The sequence below is a fragment of the Arvicola amphibius genome, chromosome 2 (assembly GCF_903992535.2).
Source record: "Arvicola amphibius chromosome 2, mArvAmp1.2, whole genome shotgun sequence".
NCBI lineage: Eukaryota > Metazoa > Chordata > Mammalia > Rodentia > Cricetidae > Arvicola > Arvicola amphibius.
This window is the reverse complement of record NC_052048.2, coordinates 61,841,032-61,852,644: the sequence shown is the minus strand read 5'-3', so window position 1 is coordinate 61,852,644 and position 11,613 is coordinate 61,841,032.

Below are 11,613 nucleotides of genomic sequence, written 5' to 3'. Positions count from 1 at the left end.
GATGTCTCTGTCATTTCTAGAGTTTGGAAGTTGCTTATTTCTTGTTTACTTAGGTAATATTATGTCCTTCTGGAGTCTTTGATGGAGTTGAAGAATAAATAGATATAGTTTTCCTTAGTTATGATAAAAGATAAAGTAGTTATAAATATTGTAACTGTAATTCTTGCATGATAACTGTTTTGTTATATGTAATTTTACATGTAATATGTATGTTAAAATGAAAGCCTTTCTTTTTTGTTTAAACAGAAAAAGGGGAAATAATGTAGGAGTGTTTCTATCTATCTGATGTTTCATTGGTTAATTAATAAAGAAACTGCTTGGCCTGATAGGTTAGAACATAGGTAGGTGGAGTAGACAGAACAGAATGCTGGGAAAAAGGAAGTGAGGCAGATGGCTCAGGCAGATGCCTCGGGCAATCGCCATGCCTCTCCTCTCTGGGTCAGATGCGATGAAGCTCCTGCCCAAGATGGACGTACACTAGAATCTTCCTTGTAAGGCACCACCTCATGGTGCTACCTAGATTATTAGTTATGGGTTAAAGCAAGATGTGTGAGAATTAGCTAATAAGAGGCTGAAACTAATGGGCCAGACAGTGTTTAAATGAATACAGTTTGTGTGTTGTTATTTTGGGGCATAAGCTAGCCAGGCGGCTGGGAGCTGGGCGGGATGAAAAGCAGGCCTGCCCACAGCTCCTCACTACAGTGGTACAGGGAGCTCACAGATCTCAAAGATTTATTTCCCTCTGCTGTCTCTCAGCCCTAGTCCCTGGTGTCCCTAAACAAGAACTGGGTTTTCCTTCCTCGCCATCTCTGGAGTGTGGATACAGACCTGAGTAGGATACTTACTAAATTAATGAGGTCACCTGGCCTTGACCCCATTTGCTTCTAGCTCTGATTGCATTGTAGTAGGCATGAGTTGGGATCCTGCCCAGCTGCGTTACCCTCTATAGCCTTGGTGACACCAGGAGAAGTTGGTGACTGCACAACCCCTCAAAGTGTGTCTTACTCATAGCTACTTAGTCTTCTAGTGCTAATCTTCATATTGAGGCTGTTCATAATATCACCTCTGTAAGTTTTACTCAAGAGCTCCTGCAGTCTATGTTCTCAAGCGACACAGCCGTGCCTGGTGCCCACCCCACGTCTCTGCTTCCTTACTATTCATGTCCCCAGCTGGATTTGTTGACTAAATTTATTTGAGTAGTCACTGCACTGGTGTTTTATCTGCTCTGACACTGTAAGAAGAGGTCTGTAATATTCATAGATCCTGTGCTATACCACTGGGACGGCTGCTGCAGAACTTAGATGTTATCTCCCCTCTCTCTCTTGTCTCAGAATGACCCAATCTTTGTCTCCCACCACAAGAGTGAATGAAGAATTTACCCGAACTTGGTCACAAAATCGAATTCAACCAAGACCTTTCTTGTGCTTGCTGTGTCGGCTGTGAAAACACCATCATCTGCACGGTGTCAGTCCATAAAGGGCAACACGGATGAGGACTTCCCCTTTATAGGACAAATTTTAACGTGAGAACCTGCAGTTTCCATCCCTTTCCCGTGACTGCTCCCTCACTCCTCCTGCCCTCCTGAAAATGCTTCTCACCTTTGTGGACAGTATGGAACTTGACAATGTCATTTTTTAATCAGATTTCTGGCTGCTCACACACATGCTTGTCCTTATTCAAAGACATGAGGACAAAAGGTGGTGTTGTCACGACCCAGGAGTTTCACGAGTAGGGGACTTGGTTGTGTCTGTGCCCACATGGCCCAGCTGTGAGACCAAAGAGTTCTGGCAGGTAAGCTGGGTGTGTCTGCATTGGTGAGTGTTTTGACTGCCCTTTCTCTACTCAGGCAGCCAGTTACAGGCTTATCACTGGTGTGTGACAGAGCCCAGCTCCCTCCTCTCCTCTTCCTGTAATAGGAAAGGGATTTCCTTCTTAGGCTTCACTGTAGCCACACCGTCACCCGGTGACTATGGACCAATGGCTATCTGTGTGGATCGCCACAGTAAGACCTTTCCCAACCTGTTCATCACCTTCGGGTGGGCATATTCATCTAACAGTTCAGAGCTGTTGCAGGGAATGACTCCTAAAGCCTTGGAGAAGACTGCGTGGGATAGGTGACAGCAGCGCCAACAACCCCAGTCTCTCCTGACTTTACCAAAGCTATCTGAGGTGGAGTGCTGGCCTGACTGAGAAGTAACGTGCCCAATTACTGTATAAGCAGAGATCCACTCTGTGACTTGAGAGTGGCAGAAAGGGACAAATGTCTTTATTTTCTGTTTTGAAGTAACGAGTGTGGACTGTTCCCTCTAGTTCTCGTGGTCCACTGCCTCCACCCACAGCCTCACGAGCGCTGGAATGACAGGCGTACATCATTCAGATAGCTGGAGTCTACTTTAAAGCGCCTGATTTTAGAGAGGATCAGAGGCCTCTCTCTTTTGGCATGGGGATGAGAAGGACAAGGGCATTCAGACTGTGCCTCTTCTCACTTCAGTGACTCTGGAAACCTTCATTCAGGGGCCATGTCTCTTCAGGGTGTCTGCGCATTTTCTGTGCACCTTAGTCATCCTGGTCTAGACTATAGTCTATTTCCTTAGACTATAGAGAAATTGCTTAATGTTATAGATATTGATCATCTGCCACCACTGCAGCAACAAAGGACATCCTCAGGGTGGCTCTTCATTGTCACTGTGTTCCACCTGAAATCTGCAGAGCAGAGCAGAGTACCAAAGCCACAGACCCCGAACATGGCAGTGGAGGGTAGGGTGAGGTGGGGGGTGGTAGTGGGATGAGCTAATGCTGTCTCTCCATAGGGATGAGCATGGGATGGCAGGGCAGGGGTTCACATCCTGTGGGAGACACTGCCGCCTCCCCTCTGTCTTCTTTCCCTCCTAGCTGACAATAGAACTAGTCTGATCATTCTTTCTGCTTTGTATCGCAGACTCTCAATACAGTCATCTTTCCTGAAGCTGAGCAGCTGAAGTCCAGGTGCCCACGAATGAGTACGAATGGCACGTGGCAGACAAGGTCAGTGTGAGCAGCACAGAGACTGGGGAGGGGGAGCGGTGCTGGTTTCCCAGAATGGGCCTGGCGTGTGCTGTGCAACACCAGGGAAGGTTTGTATTTAGTGGGAATGATCATTTTGGGAGCTCAAAGGCCAGTTACTCAAAAAAGTTGCTTACTAAGTGGGAAGATTCCAACAGTTTGAGCTTATGTGTCCAAGAGGATGACTCAAGGACAGACACTTATGACCTATCCGCCATATCAAGAGCAAGAAACCTGATCACAGTGAACATTGTCACCAGAGCATAAGGTGTTTCAGATCTCAGGAGTGGGAAGTTTGGATCATGCACTTATCCCTAAAGCTTGGTGTAGCCACTGGCTTTCCCAGTGGCATGCTTTAACTAAATCTCTATCTTTCTAATTATGAATAAGACTTGAGATTCAAAGGCTGGGGTGAAAACCTGCCAGCTCACAGAGGGTGAGTACCATCTAGCTAACCCTCTCTCCTTACTGTCATCCACAGAAGACATGCTTCTGCTTTGCCAAGCTGGAAAAACTGGCATCACTTGAAACCCCACCCTACGACTTCCTGCATCTATCTTTCCCGGATGCCCTCTGAGACTCAATGACTACTTTCTGGCAACCAGTGGCTAACACAGCCTCCTAACTGAAGGTTAATTTTATTTAATTAACACAAATGCAAACTTGGAGATCACTGTGTGATCAAATATCCCCCAACAATGCAGACAGTGTGGAGGCATAGGGAAATTCTGCATTAAATTCTGTTATCATAGCATCAGACTTGGCCCTGATAGATCTGGACAGAGCATTTCCTCTCTCACTAAATGGATCTCCACCTTCCACCATGGAATAACAGGGAGACTGTGCTCTGCACTCACTGGGGTAGCGAGCGTTTAGGAGCACAGAATAGAAGGAAATAAGGGGCTCCCAGAGCATCTCAGCAGAAGCAGAGAAAGCGCTGTGTGTAGATAGGCGCCCTCAGAGCATCTTGGGATGCTTCACTGCAGTGGCAGCCCCCACTCAGTTCTCCTCAGAAGCATTTCCAGGTTAGTGCTGTTCCGAGTGGCGCTGGGTGTGAGGGGAATTGGTGCCACATCTGCCCCCCCCCCCCCCCACGAGCAGGGTTGTCTTGGCTGCCATGGATGGCGAGGCAGCTGTGTCCTACTCAGGGCTCAGTGTGCGACCCTCCTGGACCTGGGGTTTACGGTCAGAACTGGACCTTCAGGAGAGAGAAATGGGGCTGTGTTTGATGTCTAGGGAACAGGGGCGACTGTGTTCCCTGCTGTGAGCCTCCAGACAGACTCTAAAATAGTGTCAGTGCCAGGACTGTGTTAACGTGTGCCACCTCAGCACTTGGGGGCTGAGGTAGCTGGGTCACCACTACTTCATGGCAGACGTGTTTCATAATGAGCTCCTGGCAAGTACACTCTTTAAAGTTGAATTCTGTTTGTGTTTTAAAGAAATCTTTTCTTCAGGTTAAAATTCATTGTAAATTTGTGTTAAAAAAGCATTGATCCAATCCCATTTTTTAAAAATTAAAATTGTTTTTAAGTGTGTCACCTGCAATGCAGGTGTGACTCCCCTCCTGCTTCAGCCGAGGAACTGCAGGATTACAAGCCTAGATCTCCACGTCCATAGTGATCATTACTTTAGCAACGTATACATTAAAATAAATGAACATAAGTTCCCAGACAAGCAAAGGAACTTGCTTTCCTAACTACCTGTTTATCTGGTGACAGGCAGTAGCCTTATTAAAATCCGGAGCTCAGACCACCAGAACCCTCAAGTACTACAGCATGTCTGACAGCTGGAGCTTCAGATGAATCTCACTAGAGTTCAAAAGAGGTAATTTGCATGTAACCATTTATGGCAAGTTTAAAGGCCCCGTGCCCTTTTCTGTGTTTAATCTAGTTAATGCCACATTTTTTTTCGTCCAAGAGTTCATGTCTCACGTTCTCCCACATGCGAGTGGGGTCAGAGCAAACAGGTCAACCCTATGGCCAGTTTGCCTTCACAGCGCATCACACGTTTGCAATTAAACACCTGGCTTCTGAGCAATGTCCAAGACAGGCTTGTGCAGAGCTCTGGGACATGGGCTCATTCGTGGCTCTCAAAGGAGTGCTTCCTTCTCCTGCCTCTCAGCCCTAGACCTAGACATCCTTAGACAACAGGGACTGAGTTTGCCTTCCTCATTGTCCCTCCAGTGTGCCTGCACACGTCAGCATGATAGACACTGAGTTAAGGAGCACTGCCCGCCATCACAATGCCCGAGTCCCTACTCTACCACCTTACTACCCCAGTGAGGCTATCCCAGGCTGGGAATGGCAGCAGCCCAGCACTAACATGGACATCTAAAAGAAACCTTTGCGCTGCATCACAGATTTCTAACGTGAGAACCTGCGGTTTCATCCCTCACTCGACCTGCCCTCCTGTTCATGCTTCACCTTTGCGGACTGTACGGAACTTGACAATGCCCTCTTATTAATCAGGTTTCTGGCAGCCCATACACGTGCTTTCCCCTGCCACCCAAAGACACAGGTACCAAAGGTGATGGTATCACAAATAAGGAATTTTATGAGTAGGAGACTTGGGTCTGTCTGTGTCCACCTGGCCCAGCCATTAGGCAAAGAGTTGTCAGGAAAGGTGTATGCTGGGTGTGTTCACACTGGTGAGTACCTGCCCTTTCTCTTCTCAGGCAACCAGTCACAGGCTTAACACTTGTGTGTGGCAGAGCCCAGATTCCTCTTCTCTTCATCCTTTAGGTCACTGAGTGTTATAGGAAAGAGGTTAGCCTTCCCTGTAGCCACCAAGTCATTAAAGGACTGTGAAACACCTGGGATCCGTGCGGCTCAGCACAGTCCCTGGGCTGTTCATCATACTTGGGTATGCAGAATAAATACAAGATTACAGAACTGTCCCCCGACAATGACTCTCATAGTTCCAATGACAAGAGTGCTTGCGTTTGATGAAGGGAATGAATGGTCTAGGTGTCACTGGTCATGTCTATACCTGAGTTTGGTAAAACAGAACCTAAGGAACTCAGGCCCTGGGAAGGGTTTCCTGGGCATGACGTCACTGATCGTCACAAGTCTCTGTGTGCTGAGTAGGCGCGTACCTTCCTGTTCCACAGGTTCAGGAATGAGCTCAGGTCCCACACTCTGCATTTCCCAGGTTGTGCAGTTCCTATATCAGGGGTCATCTAGAACATGGGCTCATTTTGTTTTCCATTTTCTGTATTCTGTAAGGTGAAGGCATTCCCTCAAGATCATAATAAAACTCCCTCAGTTCCTCCCCACTCCAAAGACAAGTCAGTCTTAGCAGGAACTCACGTGTCCTCCCAGACACCAGTTTGTCACACGGGGTTTCTGAGCACACCCTCCTCTCGAGCAGTTTGTGACACAGTCGTGAATCTTTCCTGGTTCTTGGACTGATGTGTTGAGGCAGGTTAGCAGCATCCCTGTGTCCAGCATCCCACTAGGGCACACTCCCTCCTACCTCTGAGCACCCCTGGTGACTCCTGTCATCATCACTTGATCTCTAAGGTGAGACTGTGTCCTGATGAGAAACAAACACCAAGGTGCTGCATCAGCAAAGATCCATATTGTTATTGGGAGAGGAAGAAAGAGACCGCTGTTTTGATTTCCTGATTTGAAGGTGAGCAGTATGGCCTGTTTCTTCAAGGTTCTAGGGATCGCTAATTCTGTGCTCAGTCTCCTGAGTGCTGGGGTGACAAGCAAGCACCATGTCAGCTTAGCTATTCTTCCTGATAGCTGCTGCTGTTTGCCAAATGTGCCAGTTGACTGAAGAGTGTGAACCTTTCTGGGGGAATGAGGACGGAAGGGAGTTGGGATTTCAGGGTGTGCCTCCTCTCACCCCAGGTGTCTCTGAAACCCTGTGTGCAGAGACCACACTTTCTCAGGGCCTCACATAGACATTTGGAAATTTTCTGTACATCTTAGTCACTCTGTTCTGTTCCTTTAGGTGCTTTGTTGAGAAACTAAAAAAGGCCTTGAATATGGAAACACTGTTACCATTGGTAGAAGAAACAACATCCTCAAGGTAGGTCTTCCTTGCCTCTGTGGCCAACTTAAAATCTCCAGAACAGCATAGAACTGCTGAGAGAAAAGCCACAGATCCTGACTGTGGATGGGAGGGAGCTGACGCTGTCTCTACTGAGCAGTACAGAGGTGCGGGATGGCAGGGAATGGGGCTCCAGTCCTGCCTAAGACACAGCTGCCGCTTCCGACCTGTTTTTCTCCTTTCTGTCATTAGAATTGTTCCAATTCTGCACTGTGGTTTTGTATTGCAGATTGTAAATCTTATTTTAGATAGGACTGAGAACCTACAGTGCCATTTCCTGGAGGTACACCACGAAATATGAACAACACCTGGCAGATAAGGTCAGTGTGTGGAGAGCACAGAGACAGGAGGATTGTGTGTTGACTACTCAGCCTGTGCCCTGGGACTGTGCTGGGCTACACCAATGGAGTCTGTGATTCAATGGATCGGCTCATTTGCACACACGTGAATAAGCAGCCATAGAAGCCAACTGCTCCCAACGAAGTGCAGTGGGCTACTGAGACTATTGGGACTTAGCTGTTGTTGAAGACGTCCATATGGCAACTGAGTAAGTGGTGGCAGCTATGTTATGGAGGGGTGAATGGACTCTATGCTGAGATGTCAGGCCTGAACAGAAATACACTTGGTCATCTCTGTAATGCCAAGGCTTTTTCTTCTGAGAGCTGAAGTATTAGTGTCTTAGTTATGGTTTCTAGAGACACCATGACCATGGCAACTCTTATAAAGGAGAACACTGAATTATGATGACTTATAGTTTCAGAGATTTAGTCCATTCTCGTCATGGCAGCACATGGCAGTATGCAAGCAGATAAGGTGCTGGAGAAGAAGCTGAAAGTTCTACATCTTGATTGGCAGGCAATAGCAAATGTCACTGGGGGTAGCTTGAGCATAGGAGACCTCAAAGCCCATCCCCTGCAGTGACAAACTTCCTCCAATAAGGTCATACCTACTCCAACGAAGCCACGCTCCCTAGTAGTATCACTTCCTTTCAAATCACCACAATTAGCCTAAATCCTTTTCCCTTTCTGTAGAAGAAAAAAGGAGGTGTGACAGAATGCTGCCTTCCAGAAAGACAGAAACATTTTTCAAAAATCCTCAGGATTTGCTAAGGGGGTCTCTGGTCCAGCTGTGCCAGTGGATGGCGGTGAAGAAATAAGAGTGAGGGGGTGGACCCCGGTGCAGCATGGTCATCTCCAACGGCTGAGGCCTCTTCTGTAGGAACCACACCTTTCAAGCCAGCACTGGTATGGCCTAGAAGAAGCCTCTGATGACCTAGCACATTGGCATCACCCACTCAGTCTCAGGAAAATATGGCGTTAACAAGGCCAGGTAAGTCACCACAAGCTCCTGACTTGGAAAAGACTTGTATAGAAGTGGTCCCCACTGCATCTGGGTCAGCCACACAGGAGTGAGACTGGAGCTCACTGGTAGGGTAAGGCAGTGCTGGTGGACAGGTGCCTGAAGTCTGGAGCACATGCTATGCGCCCTTGTCTGTGTCCTCAGGTTTTTGCTTCCAGGGTCCCTCTTACTCTGCTGCAGCAACAGAGCCTCGTGTGGTGAGTGTTGTAAGGGAGACTGCTTGTTCATCCTGGACGCCCAGAACCGACATAATCACACAGAAACTTTATTATTCAAAACACTGCTTGTCCAATGACTCTAACATATTCCAGCAAGCTCTTACATATTAAACTAACACATTTTTATTATTTTATATTTACCGCAAGGCTTGTGGCCTACGGGCAAAGATCTGGTGTGTCTGTCTCTGACGATGTTACATAGCGTCTCTCCTAGGTCAATCAGCATTTTATTAAACCAATACAACAGACAAATCTTTACAGGGTACAAGATCATTGTCCCACAGCAGATGAGTACTGTGTTTGCGTGTTCTGCCACCCTGACTGTCTTAGAAGAATGGTCTTTTAACTTTTAAGCCAGTTCAGTTTCTTGAAAACTTGTTGGGATTTGGTTAAGCCAGTTCAGATTCTTTAAAGCTTGTTGGAATACAGACATTCATGTTCTAAGAACTCTGTAGAGATTTGAAGAATCACGTTAAGCTCACTAAGAAAACACAGAGTCATGTGTCATAAGGAATGTGTTGTGCTACATGGTTATTCTTGGAAAGCTGACCTCTCAGATAATCTCATGACATAACAGAGGGAAAGTAAGAGAATTTCACCTGCAATGAGACCGTTTTCAGCATTTGGTAGATCCTCATAGGAAATGCTGAAGAATAGCCAGGGAGACGAGGACTCACTCCGTGGATGAAGCATGAGCCGTGACTGTGCTAGGGCCTAGGACAGAACCCCTAGAAAGCACATGAACCCCGGGTAGGGCTGGTCATCTCCACGTGCAGCGTTCTCTCAGGTGAGGGGATGTGGGGACAGGAGAAGCCCTGGCTTCTGGCAGCACGGCTACCTGAGCAGACACAGCAGCACAGAAGAGACTGCTTGGCCAAAAGCCCAGGAAAGGAGAGCATTTCTGGCGGTCTGCTCACCTCTGCAGGTGTGCTGAAGCACCTGTGTGTCCTTGCTCACACATGAACATGCATTTTCAAAATACCCACAGATCATTAACACACACAGATCATACATAAAGGATTAAAACGGGAAATCCACAATTATCTCAGAAAATTAAGTTCCTAATTATCTTAGCTAAATTGTTCTTCATTTGTAATCCCTGGCTTCGTAGCCTTGAGGCCATGCTGCCTTAGTGTGCAAGTGTTGCCCAGTGTACATCACCAGGGCTGACTTTTCAGAAGTTTCTTAAGTACTGGCTGATTCTTAGCTTGCCTTGTGTGAGTCAAAGCCTCTTCTTGAATGAGGAGGAGCTTCAAATCAAATTGTCATGCTCTGTCTCGGACGCAGGTCAGAGTCAGCCTTGCCCTGCCTTGAGCCTAAGCAGTCAGGAATCTACACACTTGCACAATGCAGGAGTAAGAGAAGGAGCAGGAGTAAGCTGTTCAGTTCCTATTGGTCAGGGAGAAATAATCTGGAAAGGGGTGGCTGTTCCCAGCTAAGCAGACAACCCTGGCCCCGTGGCTTTGCTGGGTTTTCTGCACCATTTTCACTCAGTTGCTTGGGCTGCAGTTTTTCCAGGCTATGTGAGCATAAAGATCACCCTGCAGTTCTGGGGTCTCAAGGCTTCTCCCCATTCCTACAACATTGTCCTACCGGGGACAGTCTGTGGTAGTCTGGCCTCAAGACAAGCTTCTGTGTGTATTTTCAAGCTGTGTGCAACCACTTACAACCTTGTGAGGTTTCTCAGGGTCTCACAGCTCCTGGGGAAAATGATCCCCGTGGCCGAGCATGCCTACAACAGCCTTTCTGCAGGTGGAAGCTTGGGATACTAGTAGTTTGGCTCATTTTGAAAGGCAAAGAACATGGAAGCCACTTGTGTGGGTCTCAGTCTGATGCAAGAGTCTGGGTGACCCAGGGAAGCACCTCAGATCTGAGGACAAAATGGCTGTCCCAGGAGAGACAGAGTGGAAGTTTACCTTTTCTCTGCCTGTTTGTCCTGTTTGTCTCCCAGATGGCTTCATGTAACCCACCTGAGTTGAGACCCCTCTCGACTTTGCCCACTGAGTCCATGAACGCACACAGAAATGTTTTACAATCAACTCACAGTCATGTCCAGAAATACTGCCCTGTTCACTCATGCTGACAGTGAAGTCCATCGTCACAATTCCCAGTCAGCTCTGGCCAGAGCTTGGAGAAAAAAATCCTCCTCGCCCACTTTGTGGTTCCTTCCTGGGGAGGTAGACCATAGTTATGGAGAGAACCCCAAAATTTTGCATTTTTCTTCTAGGCTGAGCTCTGCTCAGGAATACCAGACTCTGTATCCTCAGACTTTTCTCTCTTGTCCATTGCAGTTGAGAACCTCAAAGCCTGCAATACGCAGTCATTCTCCAAGATTCGTGTGACCAGTTCTTCCATTCTGCACCAAAGCACACCAAGAGAGAGGATAGACACATGGTGTCCTGTGTGGTACACTGATAAAGACACGAACGCTCTTTCCTGATCTATGACTGTTTCTTCCTCCTTGGCTGCCCATGACTCTCCAGATGCATATCCAGGGTCTGAGTCTATACATATCACTCCACAGAATGAGCAGTGGGTAGAAAGGTCTGGGCCCTTTGAATTTAACAACTTCATACTTGGTTGCTTTTTAGAGCCCCTTTAATGAATTGTTTTAGTGTGATAGAAATGTTCATTCTACTGTTAGATAATGACAGTATCCCAAGCCCTTTGCAAACCAAGGCTGGAAGTTTCCTCCAAGGTCAAGGCCAGCCTCAAATAGAGAGTGAGATGTTGTCTCACAGGAAAAGAAGGCAGGCAAGCAGGCAGACAGGCCGGCATGAGGCAGGGAGGCTGCCCCGCTGACTAATTCTAAAGAGAGTACTCTGTCCCCTTGTGTCCTCTTCTGAGCTCCCCGAGTGCTGGGCCTAGGAATGGAAATCATCTAAGGTCTTCATGTGTGTCCGTAAGGTGTGAAGTCCTTTGCAGAGATGGAGGA